This window comes from Ambystoma mexicanum, chromosome 6q (genome assembly GCF_040938575.1).
Source record: "Ambystoma mexicanum isolate Mex_15411 chromosome 6q, UKY_AmexF1_1, whole genome shotgun sequence".
Lineage (NCBI taxonomy): Eukaryota > Metazoa > Chordata > Amphibia > Caudata > Ambystomatidae > Ambystoma > Ambystoma mexicanum.
Window position 1 is genome coordinate 1,632,457,492 of NC_090937.1, and position 25,271 is coordinate 1,632,482,762.

At 50.0% G+C, this 25,271-nt stretch overlaps 10 non-coding genes across 10 annotated transcripts; all 10 read left to right on the top strand.

Annotated features, from left to right (window-relative positions):
* Positions 1–84: 84 nt before the first annotated feature.
* Positions 85–156, top strand: TRNAM-CAU (transfer RNA methionine (anticodon CAU)). The gene has a single exon. It is a non-coding gene; the product is annotated as a tRNA-Met (tRNA).
* Positions 157–487: 331 nt separating this feature from the next.
* On the top strand, positions 488–559 carry TRNAG-UCC (transfer RNA glycine (anticodon UCC)). Its single transcript has one exon. It is a non-coding gene; the product is annotated as a tRNA-Gly (tRNA).
* Positions 560–2,597: 2,038 nt separating this feature from the next.
* On the top strand, positions 2,598–2,669 carry TRNAM-CAU (transfer RNA methionine (anticodon CAU)). The gene has a single exon. It is a non-coding gene; the product is annotated as a tRNA-Met (tRNA).
* A 4,905-nt stretch (positions 2,670–7,574) lies between these two features.
* Positions 7,575–7,646, top strand: TRNAM-CAU (transfer RNA methionine (anticodon CAU)). Its single transcript has one exon. It is a non-coding gene; the product is annotated as a tRNA-Met (tRNA).
* Positions 7,647–12,564: 4,918 nt separating this feature from the next.
* TRNAM-CAU (transfer RNA methionine (anticodon CAU)) lies at positions 12,565–12,636 on the top strand. Its single transcript has one exon. It is a non-coding gene; the product is annotated as a tRNA-Met (tRNA).
* Positions 12,637–17,542: 4,906 nt separating this feature from the next.
* On the top strand, positions 17,543–17,614 carry TRNAM-CAU (transfer RNA methionine (anticodon CAU)). The gene has a single exon. It is a non-coding gene; the product is annotated as a tRNA-Met (tRNA).
* A 2,426-nt stretch (positions 17,615–20,040) lies between these two features.
* Positions 20,041–20,112, top strand: TRNAM-CAU (transfer RNA methionine (anticodon CAU)). The gene has a single exon. It is a non-coding gene; the product is annotated as a tRNA-Met (tRNA).
* Positions 20,113–21,304: 1,192 nt separating this feature from the next.
* Positions 21,305–21,376, top strand: TRNAM-CAU (transfer RNA methionine (anticodon CAU)). Its single transcript has one exon. It is a non-coding gene; the product is annotated as a tRNA-Met (tRNA).
* A 331-nt stretch (positions 21,377–21,707) lies between these two features.
* Positions 21,708–21,779, top strand: TRNAG-UCC (transfer RNA glycine (anticodon UCC)). The gene has a single exon. It is a non-coding gene; the product is annotated as a tRNA-Gly (tRNA).
* A 3,300-nt stretch (positions 21,780–25,079) lies between these two features.
* On the top strand, positions 25,080–25,151 carry TRNAM-CAU (transfer RNA methionine (anticodon CAU)). The gene has a single exon. It is a non-coding gene; the product is annotated as a tRNA-Met (tRNA).
* Positions 25,152–25,271: the final 120 nt, after the last annotated feature.

Consider the following 25,271-nt stretch of genomic DNA (forward strand, 5'->3'; position numbering starts at 1 on the left):
CTACTGCCCGCTTCACTCGAAACTGGGTCTATGGTTGTCGGTTTGTAGGCTGTAAAAGCCCAGAAAAGCTCTTGTACTCCAACCAGCAGAGTGGCGCAGCGGAAGCGTGCTGGGCCCATAACCCAGAGGTCGATGGATCGAAACCATCCTCTGCTAACTTTTTTCAAATTATGTTTTTGTGTCATGGCATTAGGGCACAAAGAGCTGTAAGTGCCTGGATGCAATGTCATTCCTTGAACTTGCTGCCTCGTTCCACTCTTGCGCTAAATAAGAGAGGGTCCCAGCCCAGCCAACAAAATGTACTGTTCAATCAAACCAAACTTAAAACCAAGCTCCTTTTTTAAGGGGTCCCGGGGAAATGTTGGGCTGACCGGCAAGACCTCATGATGCGAACTGCTTCTGCGTCAAACGCAAGCTTTTTTCATTCCCAGCCAATGACTTATTCTTATTTCTAAGGGGCGCTCCATCAGATAGCCCAGACAGGCAGGCGTTGGTGGTATAGTGGTGAGCATAGCTGCCTTCCAAGCAGTTGACCCGGGTTCGATTCCCGGCCAACGCAGATCAAATCTTTAAACTGTTCAAAATGCATTTTTTGGAAATCAGACTCATGCTGAAAGCAAAGCTGACACGCTTTTCGCGAAAATCAAAACCCCATCCAGGAAAGGTTCTTGCATCCTAGTTTCTGCAACTGTCTATCGGTGAGGGGATTGAAGCGAGCAGGGCTCCTGGCCCCTCCCCGACAAAGCCCTGACGAAGGCCTGACAAAGGCCTATTCGCCTTGCCCTGACGGGCAAAGGTCCCAGCAGGCCACCGAGCACAGCACCTCAGCCTATTAGAGTGAGGTTTCAGGATCTCTCTCATCCTGTAAACCAACACACTGAGGAAGGTGAAACGTGTGGCTGCGCTCCTCACATGCTGAAGCAGCAGCAGCCCTTTCCCTGAAGCAAAGTTCCTTCATTCCTCCCTCCCATAACCCTTAGCAGGGGATTTATGGTAATTGAGTTGAGTTTCCAAACTGTCCCTTCCTTCCTTCCTTCCCATATCTGCCAGCTCGAGAAGGCTTATTTTGTTGCACCTGGGAAGTAAAGTATCTATTTGCGAGAGAGAGAGAATGAGAGAGAGAGACAGAGAGAGAGAGACAGAGAGAGAAGGGGAAGGGGTGTTGGCAGTTAGGGTGTGAGCTAGAGAAATGAGGCCTGTCTGCAAAAGGCCATGGGATGGGAGTGCGTGGTTGCAGGTTGTTTGGCTTTGTAAGGCCTACTGCCCGCTTCACTCGAAACTGGGTCTAGGGTTGTCGGTTTGTAGGCTGTAAAAGCCCAGAAAAGCTCTTGTTCTCCAACCAGCAGAGTGGTGCAGCGGAAGCGTGCTGGGCCCATAACCCAGAGGTCGATGGATCGAAACCATCCTCTGCTAAGTTTTTTCAAATTATGTTTTTGTGTCATGGCATTAGGGCACAAAGAGCTGTAAGTGCCTGGATGCAATGTCATTCCTTGAACTTGCTGCCTCGTTCCACTCTTGCGCTAAATAGGAGAGGTTCCCAGCCCAGCCAACAAAATGTACTGTTCAATCAAACCAAACTTAAAACCAAGCTCCTTTTTTAAGGGGTCCCGGGGAAATGTTGGGCTGACCGGCAAGACCTCATGATGCGAACTGCTTCTGCGTCAAACGCAAGCTTTTTTCATTCCCAGCCAATGACTTATTCTTATTTCTAAGGGGCGCTCCATCAGATAGCCCAGACAGGCAGGCGTTGGTGGTATAGTGGTGAGCATAGCTGCCTTCCAAGCAGTTGACCCGGTTTCGATTCCCTGCCAATGCAGATCAAATCTTTAAATTGTTCAAAATGCATTTTTTGGAAATCAGACTCATGCTGAAAGCAAAGCTGACACACTTTTCGTGAAAATCAAAACCCCATCCAGGAAAGGTTCTTGCATCCTAGTTTCTGCAACTGTCTATCGGTGAGGGGATTGAAGCGAGCAGGGCTCCTGGCCCCTCCCCGACAAAGCCCTGACGAAGGCCTGACAAAGGCCTATTCGCCTTGCCCTGACGGGCAAAGGTCCCAGCAGGCCACCGAGCACAGCACCTCAGCCTATTAGAGTGAGGTTTCAGGATCTCTCTCATCCTGTAAACCAACATACTGAGGAAGGTGAAACGTGTGGCTGCGCTCCTCACATGCTGAAGCAGCAGCAGCCCTTTCCCTGAAGCAAAGTTCCTTCATTCCTCCCTCCCATAACCCTTAGCAGGGGATTTATGGTAATTGAGTTGAGTTTCCAAACTGGCCCTTCCTTCCTTCCTTCCCATATCTGCCAGCTCGAGAAGGCTTGTTTTGTTGCACCTGGGAAGTAAAGTATCTATTTGCGAGAGAGAGAGAATGAAAGAGAGAGACAGAGAGAGAGAGACAGAGAGAGAAGGGGAAGGGGTGTTGGCAGTTAGGGTGTGAGCTAGAGAAATGAGGCCTGTCTGCAAAAGGCCATGGGATGGGAGTGCGTGGTTGCAGGTTGTTTGGCTTTGTAAGGCCTACTGCCCGCTTCACTCGAAACTGGGTCTATGGTTGTCGGTTTGTAGGCTGTAAAAGCCCAGAAAAGCTCTTGTCTCCAACCAGCAGAGTGGCGCAGTGGAAGCGTGCTGGGCCCATAACCCAGAGGTCGATGGATCGAAACCATCCTCTGCTAAGTTTTTTCAAATTATGTTTTTGTGTCATGGCATTAGGGCACAAAGAGCTGTAAGTGCCTGGATGCAATGTCATTCCTTGAACTTGCTGCCTCGTTCCACTCTTGCGCTAAATAGGAGAGGGTCCCAGCCCAGCCAACAAAATGTACTGTTCAATCAAACCAAACTTAAAACCAAGCTCCTTTTTTAAGGGGTCCCGGGGAAATGTTGGGCTGACCGGCAAGACCTCATGATGCGAACTGCTTCTGCGTCAAACGCAAGCTTTTTTCATTCCCAGCCAATGACTTATTCTTATTTCTAAGGGGCGCTCCATCAGATAGCCCAGACAGGCAGGCGTTGGTGGTATAGTGGTGAGCATAGCTGCCTTCCAAGCAGTTGACCCGGGTTCCTTTCCCGGCCAACGCAGATCAAATCTTTAAATTGTTCAAAATGCATTTTTTGGAAATCAGACTCATGCTGAAAGCAAAGCTGACACACTTTTCGTGAAAATCAAAACCCCATCCAGGAAAGGTTCTTGCATCCTAGTTTCTGCAACTGTCTATCGGTGAGGGGTTTGAAGCGAGCAGGGCTCCTGGCCCCTCCCCGACAAAGCCCTGACGAAGGCCTGACAAAGGCCTATTCGCCTTGCCCTGACGGGCAAAGGTCCCAGCAGGCCACCGAGCACAGCACCTCAGCCTATTAGAGTGAGGTTTCAGGATCTCTCTCATCCTGTAAACCAACATACTGAGGAAGGTGAAACGTGTGGCTGCGCTCCTCACATGCTGAAGCAGCAGCAGCCCTTTCCCTGAAGCAAAGTTCCTTCATTCCTCACTCCCATAACCCTTAGCAGGGGATTTATGGTAATTGAGTTGAGTTTCCAAACTGGCCCTTCCTTCCTTCCTTCCCATATCTGCCAGCTCGAGAAGGCTTGTTTTGTTGCACCTGGGAAGTAAAGTATCTATTTGCGAGAGAGAGAGAATGAGAGAGAGAGACATAGAGAGAGAGACAGAGAGAGAAGGGGAAGGGGTGTTGGCAGTTAGGGTGTGAGCTAGAGAAATGAGGCCTGTCTGCAAAAGGCCATGGGATGGGAGTGCGTGGTTGCAGGTTGTTTGGCTTTGTAAGGCCTACTGCCCGCTTCACTCGAAACTGGGTCTAGGGTTGTCTGTTTGTAGGCTGTAAAAGCCCAGAAAAGCTCTTGTTCTCCAACCAGCAGAGTGGCGCAGCGGAAGCGTGCTGGTCCCATAACCCAGAGGTCGATGGATCGAAACCATCCTCTGCTAACTTTTTTCAAATTATGTTTTTGTGTCATGGCATTAGGGCACAAAGAGCTGTAAGTGCCTGGATGCAATGTCATTCCTTGAACTTGCTGCCTCGTTCCACTCTTGCGCTAAATAGGAGAGGGTCCCAGCCCAGCCAACAAAATGTACTGTTCAATCAAACCAAACTTAAAACCAAGCTCCTTTTTTAAGGGGTCCCGGGGAAATGTCGGGCTGACCGGCAAGACCTCATGATGCGAACTGCTTCTGCGTCAAACGCAAGCTTTTTTCATTCCCAGCCAATGACTTATTCTTATTTCTAAGGGACGCTCCATCAGATAGCCCAGACAGGCAGGCGTTGGTGGTATAGTGGTGAGCATAGCTGCCTTCCAAGCAGTTGACCCGGTTTCGATTCCCGGCCAATGCAGATCAAATCTTTAAATTGTTCAAAATGCATTTTTTGGAAATCAGACTCATGCTGAAAGCAAAGCTGACACACTTTTCGTGAAAATCAAAACCCCATCCAGGAAAGGTTCTTGCATCCTAGTTTCTGCAACTGTCTATCGGTGAGGGGATTGAAGCGAGCAGGGCTCCTGGCCCCTCCCCGACAAAGCCCTGACGAAGGCCTGACATAGGCCTATTCGCCTTGCCCTGACGGGCAAAGGTCCCAGCAGGCCACCGAGCACAGCACCTCAGCCTATTAGAGTGAGGTTTCAGGATCTCTCTCATCCTGTAAACCAACATACTGAGGAAGGTGAAACGTGTGGCGGCGCTCCTCACATGCTGAAGCAGCAGCAGCCCTTTCCCTGAAGCAAAGTTCCTTCGTTCCTCCCTCCCATAACCCTTAGCAGGGGATTTATGGTAATTGAGTTGAGTTTCCAAACTGGCCCTTCCTTCCTTCCTTCCCATATCTGCCAGCTCGAGAAGGCTTGTTTTGTTGCACCTGGGAAGTAAAGTATCTATTTGCGAGAGAGAGAGAATGAAAGAGAGAGACAGAGAGAGAGAGACAGAGAGAGAAGGGGAAGGGGTGTTGGCAGTTAGGGTGTGAGCTAGAGAAATGAGGCCTGTCTGCAAAAGGCCATGGGATGGGAGTGCGTGGTTGCAGGTTGTTTGGCTTTGTAAGGCCTACTGCCCGCTTCACTCGAAACTGGGTCTATGGTTGTCGGTTTGTAGGCTGTAAAAGCCCAGAAAAGCTCTTGTCTCCAACCAGCAGAGTGGCGCAGTGGATAACCCAGAGGTCGATGGATCGAAACCATCCTCTGCTAAGTTTTTTCAAATTATGTTTTTGTGTCATGGCATTAGGGCACAAAGAGCTGTAAGTGCCTGGATGCAATGTCATTCCTTGAACCTGCTGCCTCGTTCCACTCTTGCGCTAAATAGGAGAGGGTCCCAGCCCAGCCAACAAAATGTACTGTTCAATCAAACCAAACTTAAAACCAAGCTCCTTTTTTAAGGGGTCCCGGGGAAATGTTGGGCTGACCGGCAAGACCTCATGATGCGAACTGCTTCTGCGTCAAACGCAAGCTTTTTTCATTCCCAGCCAATGACTTATTCTTATTTCTAAGGGGCGCTCCATCAGATAGCCCAGACAGGCAGGCGTTGGTGGTATAGTGGTGAGCATAGCTGCCTTCCAAGCAGTTGACCCGGCCAAGGCAGATCAAATCTTTAAATTGTTCAAAATGCATTTTTTGGAAATCAGACTCATGCTGAAAGCAAAGCTGACACACTTTTCGTGAAAATCAAAACCCCATCCAGGAAAGGTTCTTGCATCCTAGTTTCTGCAACTGTCTATCGGTGAGGGGATTGAAGCGAGCAGGGCTCCTGGCCCCTCCCCGACAAAGCCCTGACAAAGGCCTATTCGCCTTGCCCTGACGGGCAAAGGTCCCAGCAGGCCACCGAGCACAGCACCTCAGCCTATTAGAGTGAGGTTTCAGGATCTCTCTCATCCTGTAAACCAACATACTGAGGAAGGTGAAACGTGTGGCTGCGCTCCTCACATGCTGAAGCAGCAGCAGCCCTTTCCCTGAAGCAAAGTTCCTTCATTCCCCCCTCCCATAACCCTTAGCAGGGGATTTATGGTAATTCAGTTGAGTTTCCAAACTGGCCCTTCCTTCCTTCCTTCCCATATCTGTCAGCTCGAGAAGGCTTGTTTTGTTGCACCTGGGAAGTAAAGTATCTATTTGCGAGAGGGAGAGAATGAGAGAGAGAGACAGAGAGAGAGAGACAGAGAGAGAAGGGGAAGGGGTGTTGGCAGTTAGGGTGTGAGCTAGAGAAATGAGGCCTGTCTGCAAAAGGCCATGGGATGGGAGTGCGTGGTTGCAGGTTGTTTGGCTTTGTAAGGCCTACTGCCCGCTTCACTCGAAACTGGGTCTAGGGTTGTCGGTTTGTAGGCTGTAAAAGCCCAGAAAAGCTCTTGTTCTCTAACCAGCAGAGTGGCGCAGCGGAAGCGTGCTGGGCCCATAACCCAGAGGTTGATGGATCGAAACCATCCTCTGCTAAGTTTTTTCAAATTATGTTTTTGTGTCATGGCATTAGGGCACAAAGAGCTGTAAGTGCCTGGATGCAATGTCATTCCTTGAACTTGCTGCCTCGTTCCACTCTTGCGCTAAATAGGAGAGGGTCCCAGCCCAGCCAACAAAATGTACTGTTCAATCAAACCAAACTTAAAACCAAGCTCCTTTTTTAAGGGGTCCCGGGGAAATGTTGGGCTGACCGGCAAGACCTCATGATGCGAACTGCTTCTGCGTCAAACGCAAGCTTTTTTCATTCCCAGCCAATGACTTATTCTTATTTCTAAGGGGCGCTCCATCACATAGCCCAGACAGGCAGGCGTTGGTGGTATAGTGGTGAGCATAGCTGCCTTCCAAGCAGTTGTCCCGTGTTCGATTCCCAGCCAACGCAGATCAAATCTTTAAATTGTTCAAAATGCATTTTTGGGAAATCAGACTCATGCTGAAAGCAAAGCTGACACACTTTTCGCGAAAATCAAAACCCCATCCAGGAAAGGTTCTTGCATCCTAGTTTCCGCAACTGTCTATCGGTGAGGGGATTGAAGCGAGCAGGGCTCCTGGCCCCTCCCCGACAAAGCCCTGACGAAGGCCTATTCGCCTTGCCCTGACGGGCAAAGGTCCCAGCAGGCCACCGAGCACAGCACCTCAGCCTATTAGAGTGAGGTTTCAGGATCTCTCTCATCCTGTAAACCAACATACTGAGGAAGGTGAAACGTGTGGCTGCGCTCCTCACATGCTGAAGCAGCAGCAGCCCTTTCCCTGAAGCAAAGTTCCTTCATTCCTCCCTCCCATAACCCTTAGCAGGGGATTTATGGTAATTGAGTTGAGTTTCCAAACTGGCCCTTCCTTCCTTCCTTCCCATATCTGCCAGCTCGAGAAGGCTTGTTTTGTTGCACCTGGGAAGTAAAGTATCTATTTGCGAGAGAGAGAGAATGAGAGAGAGAGACAGAGAGAGAGAGACAGAGAGAGAAGGGGAAGGGGTGTTGGCAGTTAGGGTGTGAGCTAGAGAAATGAGGCCTGTCTGCAAAAGGCCATGGGATGGGAGTGCGTGGTTGCAGGTTGTTTGGCTTTGTAAGGCCTACTGCCCGCTTCACTCGAAACTGGGTCTAGGGTTGTTGGTTTGTAGGCTGTAAAAGCCCAGAAAAGCTCTTGTTCTCCAACCAGCAGAGTGGCGCAGCGGAAGCGTGCTGGGCCCATAACCCAGAGGTCGATGGATCGAAACCATCCTCTGCTAAGTTTTTTCAAATTATGTTTTTGTGTCATGGCATTAGGGCACAAAGAGCTGTAAGTGCCTGGATGCAATGTCATTCCTTGAACTTGCTGCCTCGTTCCACTCTTGCGCTAAATAGGAGAGGGTCCCAGCCCAGCCAACAAAATGTACTGTTCAATCAAACCAAACTTAAAACCAAGCTCCTTTTTTAAGGGGTCCCGGGGAAATGTTGGGCTGACCGGCAAGACCTCATGATGCGAACTGCTTCTGCGTCAAACGCAAGCTTTTTTCATTACCAGCCAATGACTTATTCTTATTTCTAAGGGGCGCTCCATCAGATAGCCCAGACAGGCAGGCGTTGGTGGTATAGTGGTGAGCATAGCTGCCTTCCAAGCAGTTGACCCGGGTTCCTTTCCCGGCCAACGCAGATCAAATCTTTAAATTGTTCAAAATGCATTTTTTGGAAATCAGACTCATGCTGAAAGCAAAGCTGACACACTTTTCGTGAAAATCAAAACCCCATCCAGGAAAGGTTCTTGCATCCTAGTTTCTGCAACTGTCTATCGGTGAGGGGTTTGAAGCGAGCAGGGCTCCTGGCCCCTCCCCGACAAAGCCCTGACGAAGGCCTGACAAAGGCCTATTCGCCTTGCCCTGACGGGCAAAGGTCCCAGCAGGCCACCGAGCACAGCACCTCAGCCTATTAGAGTGAGGTTTCAGGATCTCTCTCATCCTGTAAACCAACATACTGAGGAAGGTGAAACGTGTGGCTGCGCTCCTCACATGCTGAAGCAGCAGCAGCCCTTTCCCTGAAGCAAAGTTCCTTCATTCCTCACTCCCATAACCCTTAGCAGGGGATTTATGGTAATTGAGTTGAGTTTCCAAACTGGCCCTTCCTTCCTTCCTTCCCATATCTGCCAGCTCGAGAAGGCTTGTTTTGTTGCACCTGGGAAGTAAAGTATCTATTTGCGAGAGAGAGAGAATGAGAGAGAGAGACATAGAGAGAGAGACAGAGAGAGAAGGGGAAGGGGTGTTGGCAGTTAGGGTGTGAGCTAGAGAAATGAGGCCTGTCTGCAAAAGGCCATGGGATGGGAGTGCATGGTTGCAGGTTGTTTGGCTTTGTAAGGCCTACTGCCCGCTTCACTCGAAACTGGGTCTAGGGTTGTCTGTTTGTAGGCTGTAAAAGCCCAGAAAAGCTCTTGTTCTCCAACCAGCAGAGTGGCGCAGCGGAAGCGTGCTGGTCCCATAACCCAGAGGTCGATGGATCGAAACCATCCTCTGCTAACTTTTTTCAAATTATGTTTTTGTGTCATGGCATTAGGGCACAAAGAGCTGTAAGTGCCTGGATGCAATGTCATTCCTTGAACTTGCTGCCTCGTTCCACTCTTGCGCTAAATAGGAGAGGGTCCCAGCCCAGCCAACAAAATGTACTGTTCAATCAAACCAAACTTAAAACCAAGCTCCTTTTTTAAGGGGTCCCGGGGAAATGTTGGGCTGACCGGCAAGACCTCATGATGCGAACTGCTTCTGCGTCAAACGCAAGCTTTTTTCATTCCCAGCCAATGACTTATTCTTATTTCTAAGGGACGCTCCATCAGATAGCCCAGACAGGCAGGCGTTGGTGGTATAGTGGTGAGCATAGCTGCCTTCCAAGCAGTTGACCCGGTTTCGATTCCCGGCCAATGCAGATCAAATCTTTAAATTGTTCAAAATGCATTTTTTGGAAATCAGACTCATGCTGAAAGCAAAGCTGACACACTTTTCGTGAAAATCAAAACCCCATCCAGGAAAGGTTCTTGCATCCTAGTTTCTGCAACTGTCTATCGGTGAGGGGATTGAAGCGAGCAGGGCTCCTGGCCCCTCCCCGACAAAGCCCTGACGAAGGCCTGACATAGGCCTATTCGCCTTGCCCTGACGGGCAAAGGTCCCAGCAGGCCACCGAGCACAGCACCTCAGCCTATTAGAGTGAGGTTTCAGGATCTCTCTCATCCTGTAAACCAACATACTGAGGAAGGTGAAACGTGTGGCTGCGCTCCTCACATGCTGAAGCAGCAGCAGCCCTTTCCCTGAAGCAAAGTTCCTTCATTCCTCCCTCCCATAACCCTTAGCAGGGGATTTATGGTAATTGAGTTGAGTTTCCAAACTGGCCCTTCCTTCCTTCCTTCCCATATCTGCCAGCTCGAGAAGGCTTGTTTTGTTGCACCTGGGAAGTAAAGTATCTATTTGCGAGAGAGAGAGAATGAAAGAGAGAGACAGAGAGAGAGAGACAGAGAGAGAAGGGGAAGGGGTGTTGGCAGTTAGGGTGTGAGCTAGAGAAATGAGGCCTGTCTGCAAAAGGCCATGGGATGGGAGTGCGTGGTTGCAGGTTGTTTGGCTTTGTAAGGCCTACTGCCCGCTTCACTCGAAACTGGGTCTATGGTTGTCGGTTTGTAGGCTGTAAAAGCCCAGAAAAGCTCTTGTCTCCAACCAGCAGAGTGGCGCAGTGGATAACCCAGAGGTCGATGGATCGAAACCATCCTCTGCTAAGTTTTTTCAAATTATGTTTTTGTGTCATGGCATTAGGGCACAAAGAGCTGTAAGTGCCTGGATGCACTGTCATTCCTTGAACTTGCTGCCTCGTTCCACTCTTGCGCTAAATAGGAGAGGGTCCCAGCCCAGCCAACAAAATGTACTGTTCAATCAAACCAAACTTAAAACCAAGCTCCTTTTTTAAGGGGTCCCGGGGAAATGTTGGGCTGACCGGCAAGACCTCATGATGCGAACTGCTTCTGCGTCAAACGCAAGCTTTTTTCATTCCCAGCCAATGACTTATTCTTATTTCTAAGGGGCGCTCCATCAGATAGCCCAGACAGGCAGGCGTTGGTGGTATAGTGGTGAGCATAGCTGCCTTCCAAGCAGTTGACCCGGGTTCCTTTCCCGGCCAAGGCAGATCAAATCTTTAAATTGTTCAAAATGCATTTTTTGGAAATCAGACTCATGCTGAAAGCAAAGCTGACACACTTTTCGTGAAAATCAAAACCCCATCCAGGAAAGGTTCTTGCATCCTAGTTTCTGCAACTGTCTATCGGTGAGGGGATTGAAGCGAGCAGGGCTCCTGGCCCCTCCCCGACAAAGCCCTGACAAAGGCCTATTCGCCTTGCCCTGACGGGCAAAGGTCCCAGCAGGCCACCGAGCACAGCACCTCAGCCTATTAGAGTGAGGTTTCAGGATCTCTCTCATCCTGTAAACCAACATACTGAGGAAGGTGAAACGTGTGGCTGCGCTCCTCACATGCTGAAGCAGCAGCAGCCCTTTCCCTGAAGCAAAGTTCCTTCATTCCCCCCTCCCATAACCCTTAGCAGGGGATTTATGGTAATTGAGTTGAGTTTCCAAACTGGCCCTTCCTTCCTTCCTTCCCATATCTGTCAGCTCGAGAAGGCTTGTTTTGTTGCACCTGGGAAGTAAAGTATCTATTTGCGAGAGGGAGAGAATGAGAGAGAGAGACAGAGAGAGAGAGACAGAGAGAGAAGGGGAAGGGGTGTTGGCAGTTAGGGTGTGAGCTAGAGAAATGAGGCCTGTCTGCAAAAGGCCATGGGATGGGAGTGCGTGGTTGCAGGTTGTTTGGCTTTGTAAGGCCTACTGCCCGCTTCACTCGAAACTGGGTCTAGGGTTGTCGGTTTGTAGGCTGTAAAAGCCCAGAAAAGCTCTTGTTCTCCAACCAGCAGAGTGGCGCAGCGGAAGCGTGCTGGGCCCATAACCCAGAGGTTGATGGATCGAAACCATCCTCTGCTAAGTTTTTTCAAATTATGTTTTTGTGTCATGGCATTAGGGCACAAAGAGCTGTAAGTGCCTGGATGCAATGTCATTCCTTGAACTTGCTGCCTCGTTCCACTCTTGCGCTAAATAGGAGAGGGTCCCAGCCCAGCCAACAAAATGTACTGTTCAATCAAACCAAACTTAAAACCAAGCTCCTTTTTTAAGGGGTCCCGGGGAAATGTTGGGCTGACCGGCAAGACCTCATGATGCGAACTGCTTCTGCGTCAAACGCAAGCTTTTTTCATTCCCAGCCAATGACTTATTCTTATTTCTAAGGGGCGCTCCATCACATAGCCCAGACAGGCAGGCGTTGGTGGTATAGTGGTGAGCATAGCTGCCTTCCAAGCAGTTGTCCCGTGTTCGATTCCCAGCCAACGCAGATCAAATCTTTAAATTGTTCAAAATGCATTTTTGGGAAATCAGACTCATGCTGAAAGCAAAGCTGACACACTTTTCGCGAAAATCAAAACCCCATCCAGGAAAGGTTCTTGCATCCTAGTTTCCGCAACTGTCTATCGGTGAGGGGATTGAAGCGAGCAGGGCTCCTGGCCCCTCCCCGACAAAGCCCTGACGAAGGCCTATTCGCCTTGCCCTGACGGGCAAAGGTCCCAGCAGGCCACCGAGCACAGCACCTCAGCCTATTAGAGTGAGGTTTCAGGATCTCTCTCATCCTGTAAACCAACATACTGAGGAAGGTGAAACGTGTGGCTGCGCTCCTGACATGCTGAAGCAGCAGCAGCCCTTTCCCTGAAGCAAAGTTCCTTCATTCCTCCCTCCCATAACCCTTAGCAGGGGATTTATGGTAATTGAGTTGAGTTTCCAAACTGGCCCTTCCTTCCTTCCTTCCCATATCTGCCAGCTCGAGAAGGCTTGTTTTGTTGCACCTGGGAAGTAAAGTATCTATTTGCGAGAGAGAGAGAATGAGAGAGAGAGACAGAGAGAGAGAGACAGAGAGAGAAGGGGAAGGGGTGTTGGCAGTTAGGGTGTGAGCTAGAGAAATGAGGCCTGTCTGCAAAAGGCCATGGGATGGGAGTGCGTGGTTGCAGGTTGTTTGGCTTTGTAAGGCCTACTGCCCGCTTCACTCGAAACTGGGTCTAGGGTTGTTGGTTTGTAGGCTGTAAAAGCCCAGAAAAGCTCTTGTTCTCCAACCAGCAGAGTGGCGCAGCGGAAGCGTGCTGGGCCCATAACCCAGAGGTCGATGGATCGAAACCATCCTCTGCTAAGTTTTTTCAAATTATGTTTTTGTGTCATGGCATTAGGGCACAAAGAGCTGTAAGTGCCTGGATGCAATGTCATTCCTTGAACTTGCTGCCTCGTTCCACTCTTGCGCTAAATAGGAGAGGGTCCCAGCCCAGCCAACAAAATGTACTGTTCAATCAAACCAAACTTAAAACCAAGCTCCTTTTTTAAGGGGTCCCGGGGAAATGTTGGGCTGACCGGCAAGACCTCATGATGCGAACTGCTTCTGCGTCAAACGCAAGCTTTTTTCATTCCCAGCCAATGACTTATTCTTATTTCTAAGGGGCGCTCCATCACATAGCCCAGACAGGCAGGCGTTGGTGGTATAGTGGTGAGCATAGCTGCCTTCCAAGCAGTTGTCCCGGGTTCGATTCCCAGCCAACGCAGATCAAATCTTTAAATTGTTCAAAATGCATTTTTGGGAAATCAGACTCATGCTGAAGGCAAAGCTGACACACTTTTCGCGAAAATCAAAACCCCATCCAGGAAAGGTTCTTGCATCCTAGTTTCCGCAACTGTCTATCGGTGAGGGGATTGAAGCGAGCAGGGCTCCTGGCCCCTCCCCGACAAAGCCCTGACGAAGGCCTATTCGCCTTGCCCTGACGGGCAAAGGTCCCAGCAGGCCACCGAGCACAGCACCTCAGCCTATTAGAGTGAGGTTTCAGGATCTCTCTCATCCTGTAAACCAACATACTGAGGAAGGTGAAACGTGTGGCTGCGCTCCTCACATGCTGAAGCAGCAGCAGCCCTTTCCCTGAAGCAAAGTTCCTTCATTCCTCCCTCCCATAACCCTTAGCAGGGGATTTATGGTAATTGAGTTGAGTTTCCAAACTGGCCCTTCCTTCCTTCCTTCCCATATCTGCCAGCTCGAGAAGGCTTGTTTTGTTGCACCTGGGAAGTAAAGTATCTATTTGCGAGAGAGAGAGAATGAGAGAGAGAGACAGAGAGAGAGAGACAGAGAGAGAAGGGGAAGGGGTGTTGGCAGTTAGGGTGTGAGCTAGAGAAATGAGGCCTGTCTGCAAAAGGCCATGGGATGGGAGTGCGTGGTTGCAGGTTGTTTGGCTTTGTAAGGCCTACTGCCCGCTTCACTCGAAACTGGGTCTATGGTTGTCGGTTTGTAGGCTGTAAAAGCCCAGAAAAGCTCTTGTCTCCAACCAACAGAGTGGGGCAGCTGAAGCGTGCTGGGCCCATAACCCAGAGGTCGATGGATCGAAACCATCCTCTGCTAAGTTTTTTCAAATTATGTTTTTGTGTCATGGCATTAGGGCACAAAGAGCTGTAAGTGCCTGGATGCAATGTCATTCCTTGAACTTGCTGCCTCGTTCCACTCTTGCGCTAAATAGGAGAGGGTCCCAGCCCAGCCAACAAAATGTACTGTTCAATCAAACCAAACTTAAAACCAAGCTCCTTTTTTAAGGGGTCCCGGGGAAATGTTGGGCTGACCGGCAAGACCTCATGATGCGAACTGCTTCTGCGTCAAACGCAAGCTTTTTTCATTCCCAGCCAATGACTTATTCTTATTTCTAAGGGACGCTCCATCAGATAGCCCAGACAGGCAGGCGTTGGTGGTATAGTGGTGAGCATAGCTGCCTTCCAAGCAGTTGACCCGGTTTCGATTCCCGGCCAATGCAGATCAAATCTTTAAATTGTTCAAAATGCATTTTTTGGAAATCAGACTCATGCTGAAAGCAAAGCTGACACACTTTTCGTGAAAATCAAAACCCCATCCAGGAAAGGTTCTTGCATCCTAGTTTCTGCAACTGTCTATCGGTGAGGGGATTGAAGCGAGCAGGGCTCCTGGCCCCTCCCCGACAAAGCCCTGACGAAGGCCTGACATAGGCCTATTCGCCTTGCCCTGACGGGCAAAGGTCCCAGCAGGCCACCGAGCACAGCACCTCAGCCTATTAGAGTGAGGTTTCAGGATCTCTCTCATCCTGTAAACCAACATACTGAGGAAGGTGAAACGTGTGGCTGCGCTCCTCACATGCTGAAGCAGCAGCAGCCCTTTCCCTGAAGCAAAGTTCCTTCATTCCTCCCTCCCATAACCCTTAGCAGGGGATTTATGGTAATTGAGTTGAGTTTCCAAACTGGCCCTTCCTTCCTTCCTTCCCATATCTGCCAGCTCGAGAAGGCTTGTTTTGTTGCACCTGGGAAGTAAAGTATCTATTTGCGAGAGAGAGAGAATGAAAGAGAGAGACAGAGAGAGAGAGACAGAGAGAGAAGGGGAAGGGGTGTTGGCAGTTAGGGTGTGAGCTAGAGAAATGAGGCCTGTCTGCAAAAGGCCATGGGATGGGAGTGCGTGGTTGCAGGTTGTTTGGCTTTGTAAGGCCTACTGCCCGCTTCACTCGAAACTGGGTCTATGGTTGTCGGTTTGTAGGCTGTAAAAGCCCAGAAAAGCTCTTGTCTCCAACCAGCAGAGTGGCGCAGTGGATAACCCAGAGGTCGATGGATCGAAACCATCCTCTGCTAAGTTTTTTCAAATTATGTTTTTGTGTCATGGCATTAGGGCACAAAGAGCTGTAAGTGCCTGGATGCAATGTCATTCCTTGAACTTGCTGCCTCGTTCCACTCTTGCGCTAAATAGGAGAGGGTCCCAGCCCAGCCAACAAAATGTACTGTTCAATCAAACCAAACTTAAAACCAAGCTCCTTTTTTAAGGGGTCCCGGGGAAATGTTGGGCTGACCGGCAAGACCTCATGATGCGAACTGCTTCTGCGTCAAACGCAAGCTTTTTTCATTCCCAGCCAATGACTTATTCTTATTTCTAAGGGGCGCTCCATCAGATAGCCCAGACAGGCAGGCGTTGGTGGTATAGTGGTGAGCATAGCTGCCTTCCAAGCAGTTGACCCGGGTTCCTTTCCCGGCCAAGGCAGATCAAATCTTTAAATTGTTCAAAATGCATTTTTTGGAAATCAGACTCATGCTGAAAGCAAAGCTGACACACTTTTCGTGAAAATCAAAACCCCATCCAGGAAAGGTTCTTGCATCCTAGTTTCTGCAACTGTCTATCGGTGAGGGGATTGAAGCGAGCAGGGCTCCTGGCCCCTCCCCGACAAAGCCCTGACAAAGGCCTATTCGCCTTGCCCTGACGGGCAAAGGTCCCAGCAGGCCACCGAGCACAGCACCTCAGCCTATTAGAGTGAGGTTTCAGGATCTCTCTCATCCTGTAAACCAACATACTGAGGAAGGTGAAACGTGTGGCTGCGCTCCTCACATGCTGAAGCAGCAGCAGCCCTTTCCCTGAAGCAAAGTTCCTTCATTCCCCCCTCCCATAACCCTTAGCAGGGGATTTATGGTAATTGAGTTGAGTTTCCAAACTGGCCCTTCCTTCCTTCCTTCCCATATCTGTCAGCTCGAGAAGGCTTGTTTTGTTGCACCTGGGAAGTAAAGTATCTATTTGCGAGAGGGAGAGAATGAGAGAGAGAGACAGAGAGAGAGAGACAGAGAGAGAAGGGGAAGGGGTGTTGGCAGTTAGGGTGTGAGCTAGAGAAATGAGGCCTGTCTGCAAAAGGCCATGGGATGGGAGTGCGTGGTTGCAGGTTGTTTGGCTTTGTAAGGCCTACTGCCCGCTTCACTCGAAACTGGGTCTAGGGTTGTCGGTTTGTAGGCTGTAAAAGCCCAGAAAAGCTCTTGTTCTCCAACCAGCAGAGTGGCGCAGCGGAAGCGTGCTGGGCCCATAACCCAGAGGTTGATGGATCGAAACCATCCTCTGCTAAGTTTTTTCAAATTATGTTTTTGTGTCATGGCATTAGGGCACAAAGAGCTGTAAGTGCCTGGATGCAATGTCATTCCTTGAACTTGCTGCCTCGTTCCACTCTTGCGCTAAATAGGAGAGGGTCCCAGCCCAGCCAACAAAATGTACTGTTCAATCAAACCAAACTTAAAACCAAGCTCCTTTTTTAAGGGGTCCCGGGGAAATGTTGGGCTGACCGGCAAGACCTCATGATGCGAACTGCTTCTGCGTCAAACGCAAGCTTTTTTCATTCCCAGCCAATGACTTATTCTTATTTCTAAGGGGCGCTCCATCACATAGCCCAGACAGGCAGGCGTTGGTGGTATAGTGGTGAGCATAGCTGCCTTCCAAGCAGTTGTCCCGTGTTCGATTCCCAGCCAACGCAGATCAAATCTTTAAATTGTTCAAAATGCATTTTTGGGAAATCAGACTCATGCTGAAAGCAAAGCTGACACACTTTTCGCGAAAATCAAAACCCCATCCAGGAAAGGTTCTTGCATCCTAGTTTCCGCAACTGTCTATCGGTGAGGGGATTGAAGCGAGCAGGGCTCCTGGCCCCTCCCCGACAAAGCCCTGACGAAGGCCTATTCGCCTTGCCCTGACGGGCAAAGGTCCCAGCAGGCCACCGAGCACAGCACCTCAGCCTATTAGAGTGAGGTTTCAGGATCTCTCTCATCCTGTAAACCAACATACTGAGGAAGGTGAAACGTGTGGCTGCGCTCCTGACATGCTGAAGCAGCAGCAGCCCTTTCCCTGAAGCAAAGTTCCTTCATTCCTCCCTCCCATAACCCTTAGCAGGGGATTTATGGTAATTGAGTTGAGTTTCCAAACTGGCCCTTCCTTCCTTCCTTCCCATATCTGCCAGCTCGAGAAGGCTTGTTTTGTTGCACCTGGGAAGTAAAGTATCTATTTGCGAGAGAGAGAGAATGAGAGAGAGAGACAGAGAGAGAGAGACAGAGAGAGAAGGGGAAGGGGTGTTGGCAGTTAGGGTGTGAGCTAGAGAAATGAGGCCTGTCTGCAAAAGGCCATGGGATGGGAGTGCGTGGTTGCAGGTTGTTTGGCTTTGTAAGGCCTACTGCCCGCTTCACTCGAAACTGGGTCTAGGGTTGTTGGTTTGTAGGCTGTAAAAGCCCAGAAAAGCTCTTGTTCTCCAACCAGCAGAGTGGCGCAGCGGAAGCGTGCTGGGCCCATAACCCAGAGGTCGATGGATCGAAACCATCCTCTGCTAAGTTTTTTCAAATTATGTTTTTGTGTCATGGCATTAGGGCACAAAGAGCTGTAAGTGCCTGGATGCAATGTCATTCCTTGAACTTGCTGCCTCGTTCCACTCTTGCGCTAAATAGGAGAGGGTCCCAGCCCAGCCAACAAAATGTACTGTTCAATCAAACCAAACTTAAAACCAAGCTCCTTTTTTAAGGGGTCCCGGGGAAATGTTGGGCTGACCGGCAAGACCTCATGATGCGAACTGCTTCTGCGTCAAACGCAAGCTTTTTTCATTCCCAGCCAATGACTTATTCTTATTTCTAAGGGGCGCTCCATCACATAGCCCAGACAGGCAGGCGTTGGTGGTATAGTGGTGAGCATAGCTGCCTTCCAAGCAGTTGTCCCGGGTTCGATTCCCAGCCAACGCAGATCAAATCTTTAAATTGTTCAAAATGCATTTTTGGGAAATCAGACTCATGCTGAAGGCAAAGCTGACACACTTTTCGCGAAAATCAAAACCCCATCCAGGAAAGGTTCTTGCATCCTAGTTTCCGCAACTGTCTATCGGTGAGGGGATTGAAGCGAGCAGGGCTCCTGGCCCCTCCCCGACAAAGCCCTGACGAAGGCCTATTCGCCTTGCCCTGACGGGCAAAGGTCCCAGCAGGCCACCGAGCACAGCACCTCAGCCTATTAGAGTGAGGTTTCAGGATCTCTCTCATCCTGTAAACCAACATACTGAGGAAGGTGAAACGTGTGGCTGCGCTCCTCACATGCTGAAGCAGCAGCAGCCCTTTCCCTGAAGCAAAGTTCCTTCATTCCTCCCTCCCATAACCCTTAGCAGGGGATTTATGGTAATTGAGTTGAGTTTCCAAACTGGCCCTTCCTTCCTTCCTTCCCATATCTGCCAGCTCGAGAAGGCTTGTTTTGTTGCACCTGGGAAGTAAAGTATCTATTTGCGAGAGAGAGAGAATGAGAGAGAGAGACAGAGAGAGAGAGACAGAGAGAGAAGGGGAAGGGGTGTTGGCAGTTAGGGTGTGAGCTAGAGAAATGAGGCCTGTCTGCAAAAGGCCATGGGATGGGAGTGCGTGGTTGCAGGTTGTTTGGCTTTGTAAGGCCTACTGCCCGCTTCACTCGAAACTGGGTCTATGGTTGTCGGTTTGTAGGCTGTAAAAGCCCAGAAAAGCTCTTGTCTCCAACCAACAGAGTGGGGCAGCTGAAGCGTGCTGGGCCCATAACCCAGAGGTCGATGGATCGAAACCATCCTCTGCTAAGTTTTTTCAAATTATGTTTTTGTGTCATGGCATTAGGGCACAAAGAGCTGTAAGTGCCTGGATGCAATGTCATTCCTTGAACTTGCTGCCTCGTTCCACTCTTGCGCTAAATAGGAGAGGGTCCCAGCCCAGCCAACAAAATGTACTGTTCAATCAAACCAAACTTAAAACCAAGCTCCTTTTTTAAGGGGTCCCGGGGAAATGTTGGGCTGACCGGCAAGACCTCATGATGCGAACTGCTTCTGCGTCAAGCGCAAGCTTTTTTCATTCCCAGCCAATGACTTATTCTTATTTCTAAGGGGCGCTCCATCAGATAGCCCAGACAGGCAGGCGTTGGTGGTATAGTGGTGAGCATAGCTGCCTTCCAAACAGTTGACCCGGGTTCCTTTCCCGGCCAACGCAGATCAAATCTTTAAATTGTTCAAAATGCATTTTTTGGAAATCAGACTCATGCTGAAAGCAAAGCTGACACACTTTTCGTGAAAATCAAAACCCCATCCAGGAAAGGTTCTTGCATCCTAGTTTCTGCAACTGTCTATCGGTGAGGGGATTGAAGCGAGCAGGGCTCCTGGCCCCTCCCCGACAAAGCCCTGACGAAGGCCTGACAAAGGCCTATTCGCCTTGCCCTGACGGGCAAAGGTCCCAGCAGGCCACCGAGCACAGCACCTCAGCCTATTAGAGTGAGGTTTCAGGATCTCTCTCATCCTGTAAACCAACATACTGAGGAAGGTGAAACGTGTGGCTGCGCTCCTCACATGCTGAAGCAGCAGCAGCCCTTTCCCTGAAGCAAAGTTCCTTCATTCCTCCCCCCCATAACCCTTAGCAGGGGATTTATGGTAATTGAGTTGAGTTTCCAAACTGGCCCTTCCTTCCTTCCTTCCCATATCTGCCAGCTCGAGAAGGCTTGTTTTGTTGCACCTGGGAAGTAAAGTATCTACTTGCGAGAGAGAGAGAATGAGAGAGACAGAGAGAGAGAGACAGAGAGAGAAGGGGAAGGGGTGTTGGCAGTTAGGGTGTGAGCTAGAGAAATGAGGCCTGTCTGCAAAAGGCCATGGGATGGGAGTGCGTGGTTGCAGGTTGTTTGGCTTTGTAAGGCCTACTGCCCGCTTCACTCGAAACTGGGTCTAGGGTTGTCGGTTTGTAGGCTGTAAAAGCCCAGAAAAGCTCTTGTTCTCCAACCAGCAGAGTGGCGCAGCGGAAGCGTGCTGGGCCCATAACCCAGAGGTCGATGGATCGAAACCATCCTCTGCTAAGTTTTTTCAAATTATGTTTTTGTGTCATGGCATTAGGGCACAAAGAGCTGTAAGTGCCTGGATGCAATGTCATTCCTTGAACTTGCTGCCTCGTTCCACTCTTGCGCTAAATAGGAGAGGGTCCCAGCCCAGCCAACAAAATGTACTGTTCAATCAAACCAAACTTAAAACCAAGCTCCTTTTTTAAGGGGTCCCGGGGAAATGTTGGGCTGACCGGCAAGACCTCATGATGCGAACTGCTTCTGGGTCAAACGCAAGCTTTTTTCATTCCCAGCCAATGACTTATTCTTATTTCTAAGGGGCGCTCCATCACATAGCCCAGACAGGCAGGCGTTGGTGGTATAGTGGTGAGCATAGCTGTCTTCCAAGCAGTTGACCCCGGTTCGATTCCGGGCCAACGCAGATCAAATCTTTAAATTGTTCAAAATGCATTTTTGGGAAATCAGACTCATGCTGAAAGCAAAGCTGACACACTTTTCGCGAAAATCAAAACCCCATCCAGGAAAGGTTCTTGCATCCTAGTTTCTGCAACTGTCTATCGGTGAGGGGATTGAAGCGAGCAGGGCTCCTGGCCCCTCTCCGACAAAGCCTTGACGAAGGCCTGACAAAGGCCTATTCGCCTTGCCCTGACGGGCAAAGGTCCCAGCAGGCCACCGAGCACAGCACCTCAGCCTATTAGAGTGAGGTTTCAGGATCTCTCTCATCCTGTAAACCAACATACTGAGGAAGGTGAAACGTGTGGCTGCGCTCCTCACATGCTGAAGCAGCAGCAGCCCTTTCCCTGAAGCAAAGTTCCTTCATTCCTCCCCCCCATAACCCTTAGCAGGGGATTTATGGTAATTGAGTTGAGTTTCCAAACTGGCCCTTCCTTCCTTCCTTCCCATATCTGCCAGCTCGAGAAGGCTTGTTTGGTTGCACCTGGGAAGTAAAGTATCTACTTGCGAGAGAGAGAGAATGAGAGAGAGAGACAGAGAGACAGAGAGAGAGAGACAGAGAGAGAAGGGGAAGGGGTGTTGGCAGTTAGGGTGTGAGCTAGAGAAATGAGGCCTGTCTGCAAAAGGCCATGGGATGGGAGTGCGTGGTTTCAGTTGTTTGGCTTTGTAAGGCCTACTGCCCGCTTCACTCGAAACTGGGTCTAGGGTTGTCGGTTTGTAGGCTGTAAAAGCCCAGAAAAGCTCTTGTTCTCCAACCAGCAGAGTGGCGCAGCGGAAGCGTGCTGGGCCCATAACCCAGAGGTCGATGGATCGAAACCATCCTCTGCTAAGTTTTTTCAAATTATGTTTTTGTGTCATGGCATTAGGGCACAAAGAGCTGTAAGTGCCTGGATGCAATGTCATTCCTTGAACTTGCTGCCTCGTTCCATTCTTGCGCTAAATAGGAGAGGGTCCCAGCCCAGCCAACAAAATGTACTGTTCAATCAAACCAAACTTAAAACCAAGCTCCTTTTTTAAGGGGTCCCGGGGAAATGTTGGGCTGACCGGCAAGACCTCATGATGCGAACTGCTTCTGCGTCAAACGCAAGCTTTTTTCATTCCCAGCCAATGACTTATTATTATTTCTAAGGGGCGCTCCATCACATAGCCCAGACAGGCAGGCGTTGGTGGTATAGTGGTGAGCATAGCTGCCTTCCAAGCAGTTGACCCGGGTTCGATTCCCGGCCAACGCAGATCAAATCTTTAAATTGTTCAAAATGCATTTTTGGGAAATCAGACTCATGCTGAAAGCAAAGCTGACACGCTTTTCGCGAAAATCAAAACCCCATCCAGGAAAGGTTCTTGCATCCTAGTTTCTGCAACTGTCTATCGGTGAGGGGATTGAAGCGAGCAGGGCTCCTGGCCCCTCCCCGACAAAGCCCTGACGAAGGCCTGACAAAGGCCTATTCGCCTTGCCCTGACGGGCAAAGGTCCCAGCAGGCCACCGAGCACAGCACCTCAGCCTATTAGAGTGAGGTTTCAGGATCTCTCTCATCCTGTAAACCAACATACTGAGGAAGGTGAAACGTGTGGCTGCGCTCCTCACATGCTGAAGCAGCAGCAGCCCTTTCCCTGAAGCAAAGTTCCTTCATTCCTCCCTCCCATAACCCTTAGCAGGGGATTTATGGTAATTGAGTTGAGTTTCCAAACTGGCCCTTCCTTCCTTCCTTCCTTCCCATATCTGCCAGCTCGAGAAGGCTTGTTTTGTTGCACCTGGGAAGTAAAGTATCTATTTGCGAGAGAGAGAGAATGAGAGAGAGAGACAGAGAGAGAGAGACAGAGAGAGAAGGGGAAGGGGTGTTGGCAGTTAGGGTGTGAGCTAGAGAAATGAGGCCTGTCTGCAAAAGGCCATGGGATGGGAGTGCGTGGTTGCAGGTTGTTTGGCTTTGTAAGGCCTACTGCCCGCTTCACTCGAAACTGGGTCTAGGGTTGTCGGTTTGTAGGCTGTAAAAGCCCAGAAAAGCTCTTGTTCTCCAACCAGCAGAGTGGCGCAGCGGAAGCGTGCTGGGCCCATAACCCAGAGGTCGATGGATCGAAGCCATCCTCTGCTAACTTTTTTCAAATTATGTTTTTGTGTCATGGCATTAGGGCACAAAGAGCTGTAAGTGCCTGGATGCAATGTCATTCCTTGAACTTGCTGCCTCGTTCCACTCTTGCGCTAAATAGGAGAGGGTCCCAGCCCAGCCAACAAAATGTACTGTTCAATCAAACCAAACTTAAAACCAAGCTCCTTTTTTAAGGGGTCCCGGGGAAATGTTGGGCTGACCGGCAAGACCTCATGATGCGAACTGCTTCTGCGTCAAACGCAAGCTTTTTTCATTCCCAGCCAATGACTTATTCTTATTTCTAAGGGGCGCTCCATCACATAGCCCAGACAGGCAGGCGTTGGTGGTATAGTGGTGAGCATAGCTGCCTTCCAAGCAGTTGTCCCGGGTTCGATTCCCAGCCAACGCAGATCAAATCTTTAAATTGTTCAAAATGCATTTTTGGGAAATCAGACTCATGCTGAAAGCAAAGCTGACACGCTTTTCGCGAAAATCAAAACCCCATCCAGGAAAGGTTCTTGCATCCTAGTTTCTGCAACTGTCTATCGGTGAGGGGATTGAAGCGAGCAGGGCTCCTGGCCCCTCCCCGACAAAGCCCTGACGAAGGCCTGACAAAGGCCTATTCGCCTTGCCCTGACGGGCAAAGGTCCCAGCAGGCCACCGAGCACAGCACCTCAGCCTATTAGAGTGAGGTTTCAGGATCTCTCTCATCCTGTAAACCAACATACTGAGGAAGGTGAAACGTGTGGCTGCGCTCGTCACATGCTGAAGCAGCAGCAGCCCTTTCCCTGAAGCAAAGTTCCTTCATTCCTCCCTCCCATAACCCTTAGCAGGGGATTTATGGTAATTGAGTTGAGTTTCCAAACTGGCCCTTCCTTCCTTCCTTCCCATATCTGCCAGCTCGAGAAGGCTTGTTTTGTTGCACCTGGGAAGTAAAGTATCTATTTGCGAGAGAGAGAGAATGAGAGAGAGAGACAGAGAGAGAGAGACAGAGAGAGAAGGGGAAGGGGTGTTGGCAGTTAGGGTGTGAGCTAGAGAAATGAGGCCTGTCTGCAAAAGGCCATGGGATGGGAGTGCGTGGTTGCAGGTTGTTTGGCTTTGTAAGGCCTACTGCCCGCTTCACTCGAAACTGGGTCTAGGGTTGTTGGTTTGTAGGCTGTAAAAGCCCAGAAAAGCTCTTGTTCTCCAACCAGCAGAGTGGCGCAGCGGAAGCGTGCTGGGCCCATAACCCAGAGGTCGATGGATAGAAACCATCCTCTGCTAAGTTTTTTCAAATTATGTTTTTGTGTCATGGCATTAGGGCACAAAGAGCTGTAAGTGCCTGGATGCAATGTCATTCCTTGAACTTGCTGCCTCGTTCCACTCTTGCGCTAAATAGGAGAGGGTCCCAGCCCAGCCAACAAAATGTACTGTTCAATCAAACCAAACTTAAAACCAAGCTCCTTTTTTAAGGGGTCCCGGGGAAATGTTGGGCTGACCGGCAAGACCTCATGATGCGAACTGCTTCTGCGTCAAACGCAACCTTTTTTCATTCCCAGCCAATGACTTATTATTATTTCTAAGGGGCGCTCCATCACATAGCCCAGACAGGCAGGCGTTGGTGGTATAGTGGTGAGCATAGCTGCCTTCCAAGCAGTTGACCCGGGTTCGATTCCCGGCCAACGCCGATCAAATCTTTAAATTGTTCAAAATGCATTTTTGGGAAATCAGACTCATGCTGAAAGCAAAGCTGACACGCTTTTCGCGAAAATCAAAACCCCATCCAGGAAAGGTTCTTGCATCCTAGTTTCTGCAACTGTCTATCGGTGAGGGGATTGAAGCGAGCAGGGCTCCTGGCCCCTCCCCGACAAAGCCCTGACGAAGGCCTGACAAAGGCCTATTCGCCTTGCCCTGACGGGCAAAGGTCCCAGCAGGCCACCGAGCACAGCACCTCAGCCTATTAGAGTGAGGTTTCAGGATCTCTCTCATCCTGTAAACCAACATACTGAGGAAGGTGAAACGTGTGGCTGTGCTCCTCACATGCTGAAGCAGCAGCAGCCCTTTCCCTGAAGCAAAGTTCCTTCATTCCTCCCTCCCATAACCCTTAGCAGGGGATTTATGGTAATTGAGTTGAGTTTCCAAACTGGCCCTTCCTTCCTTCCTTCCCATATCTGCCAGCTCGAGAAGGCTTGTTTTGTTGCACCTGGGAAGTAAAGTATCTATTTGCGAGAGAGAGAGAATGAGAGAGAGAGACAGAGAGAGAGAGACAGAGAGAGAAGGGGAAGGGGTGTTGGCAGTTAGGGTGTGAGCTAGAGAAATGAGGCCTGTCTGCAAAAGGCCATGGGATGGGAGTGCGTGGTTGCAGGTTGTTTGGCTTTGTAAGGCCTACTGCCCGCTTCACTCGAAACTGGGTCTAGGGTTGTCGGTTTGTAGGCTGTAAAAGCCCAGAAAAGCTCTTGTTCTCCAACCAGCAGAGTGGCGCAGCGGAAGCGTGCTGGGCCCATAACCCAGAGGTCGATGGATCGAAACCATCCTCTGCTAAGTTTTTTCAAATTATGTTTTTGTGTCATGGCATTAGGGCACAAAGAGCTGTAAGTGCCTGGATGCAATGTCATTCCTTGAACTTGCTGCCTCGTTCCACTCTTGCGCTAAATAGGAGAG